Here is a 2269-nt window from a genome sequence, read left to right on the forward strand (position 1 = left end):
ATGAACAACTGGTAAACCGTTGTGGTGCGGTTGTTCTCGCTAGAGGTGAATCAGTGATGGCGACGATCGGTTGAGCTACCAACCGGTTGTTCCAGCGATACCCACCATGCCCACGAACGTGAATGGCATCTGGGTGTGAAGCGATACGCGGCGGTGGCTGGGTGGGACCGTCCCCGGCCGGTGAGGGGGGGCCTCCCGGCGTGCTGGCCGCGCGGTGCGTGGGCGCACGCGCTACAGCCGGCTGGTGGGGGCGGCCAGTGGCAGGCGCGCCGGCCGACGGAGGCGGCAGGCGGCGCAGCTGCGCGCCGGCGCACCCTGCACGCGGCGCCGTGCGGCCAAAGTAGGTCCTCGCGGGCCCGGTGCGAAGCGCGGTGGACATCTGCAGTGTGCTGGTCCGATTGAGGACTGTGTGCGCTGAGGATGCGCCGCCGCCCGGCGCTCGGCGCCGCGACGCCGTCTGCTGCTCGGTCGCCTCTGCGGTTCTCGCAGGTGGTTTGTATCGCAGCTGTGCGGACGTGTTGGCGCGTGCGCTGTGCTGGGAGAGTTCGCTTCGGCACCCAAGTGGGGCTTTTGTCCTTCTGTGGCGCTGGCGTTGGAGCTGCCGGTCACCGTAGGTGGCGCGTGTTGTCTCCCGCCGGCAATGCCACGACAGCACGCTCCCGGGCCTCTGTCGGCAGCGGCAAGCTCAGTTGGGAGCACGGGGTGGTCGCACCTAAAGCGTCTACTCGCCAAACTCCGGGCGATTGCGCCTCTCTCGAACCCGACCAAGTACTTAGGACGGCGCTGCGCGCCGCCGGGACCTGAGAGGGTTTCGAGGTGTATTGTGCAGGGGAGCTCAGCCTCCTCCTGTTTGCAGAATAATTGAGCGGACGCTTGCGTGTTCGCGCGGGCCCCCGGGACACACTCCCGGGCGGCCGGCTGCTCAGCTCTAGTTGACGCCAGCTCCCTGGTTGATCCTGCCAGTAGTCATATGCTTGTCTCAAAGATTAAGCCATGCATGTCTCAGTACAAGCCGCATTAAGGTGAAACCGCGAATGGCTCATTAAATCAGTTATGGTTCCTTAGATCGTACCCACGTTACTTGGATAACTGTGGTAATTCTAGAGCTAATACATGCAAACAGAGTCCCGACCAGAGATGGAAGGGACGCTTTTATTAGATCAAAACCAATCGGTCGGCTCGTCCGGTCCGTTTGCCTTGGTGACTCTGAATAACTTTGGGCTGATCGCACGGTCCTCGTACCGGCGACGCATCTTTCAAATGTCTGCCTTATCAACTGTCGATGGTAGGTTCTGCGCCTACCATGGTTGTAACGGGTAACGGGGAATCAGGGTTCGATTCCGGAGAGGGAGCCTGAGAAACGGCTACCACATCCAAGGAAGGCAGCAGGCGCGCAAATTACCCACTCCCGGCACGGGGAGGTAGTGACGAAAAATAACGATACGGGACTCATCCGAGGCCCCGTAATCGGAATGAGTACACTTTAAATCCTTTAACGAGTATCTATTGGAGGGCAAGTCTGGTGCCAGCAGCCGCGGTAATTCCAGCTCCAATAGCGTATATTAAAGTTGTTGCGGTTTAAAAAGCTCGTAGTTGGATTTGTGTCCCACGCTGTTGGTTCACCGCCCGTCGGTGTTTAACTGGCATGTATCGTGGGACGTCCTGCCGGTGGGGCGAGCCGAAGGCGTGCGACGCGCCTCGTGCGTGCTCGTGCGTCCCGAGGCGGACCCCGTTGCAATCCTACCAGGGTGCTCTTGAGTGAGTGTCTCGGTGGGCCGGCACGTTTACTTTGAACAAATTAGAGTGCTTAAAGCAGGCAAGCCCGCCTGAATACTGTGTGCATGGAATAATGGAATAGGACCTCGGTTCTATTTTGTTGGTTTTCGGAACCCGAGGTAATGATTAATAGGGACAGGCGGGGGCATTCGTATTGCGACGTTAGAGGTGAAATTCTTGGATCGTCGCAAGACGAACAGAAGCGAAAGCATTTGCCAAGTATGTTTTCATTAATCAAGAACGAAAGTTAGAGGTTCGAAGGCGATCAGATACCGCCCTAGTTCTAACCATAAACGATGCCAGCCAGCGATCCGCCGCAGTTCCTCCGATGACTCGGCGGCAGCCTCCGGGAAACCAAAGCTTTTGGGTTCCGGGGGAAGTATGGTTGCAAAGCTGAAACTTAAAGGAATTGACGGAAGGGCACCACCAGGAGTGGAGCCTGCGGCTTAATTTGACTCAACACGGGAAACCTCACCAGGCCCGGACACCGGAA

The 2269-nt window shown here is 58.4% G+C and overlaps 1 non-coding gene across 1 annotated transcript in view; it reads left to right on the plus strand.

The window, feature by feature from the left end:
* The first annotated feature begins 943 nt into the window (after nt 1-943).
* LOC124587197 overlaps nt 944-2269 on the plus strand; it is a 1910-nt gene continuing 584 nt past the window's right edge. Inside the window, exon 1 of the ribosomal RNA XR_006975336.1 lies at nt 944-2269. This exon is cut by the window's right edge and continues 584 nt beyond it. This is a non-coding gene — a ribosomal RNA (small subunit ribosomal RNA).

Source organism: Schistocerca americana, unplaced genomic scaffold (assembly GCF_021461395.2).
Source record: "Schistocerca americana isolate TAMUIC-IGC-003095 unplaced genomic scaffold, iqSchAmer2.1 HiC_scaffold_588, whole genome shotgun sequence".
Lineage (NCBI taxonomy): Eukaryota > Metazoa > Arthropoda > Insecta > Orthoptera > Acrididae > Schistocerca > Schistocerca americana.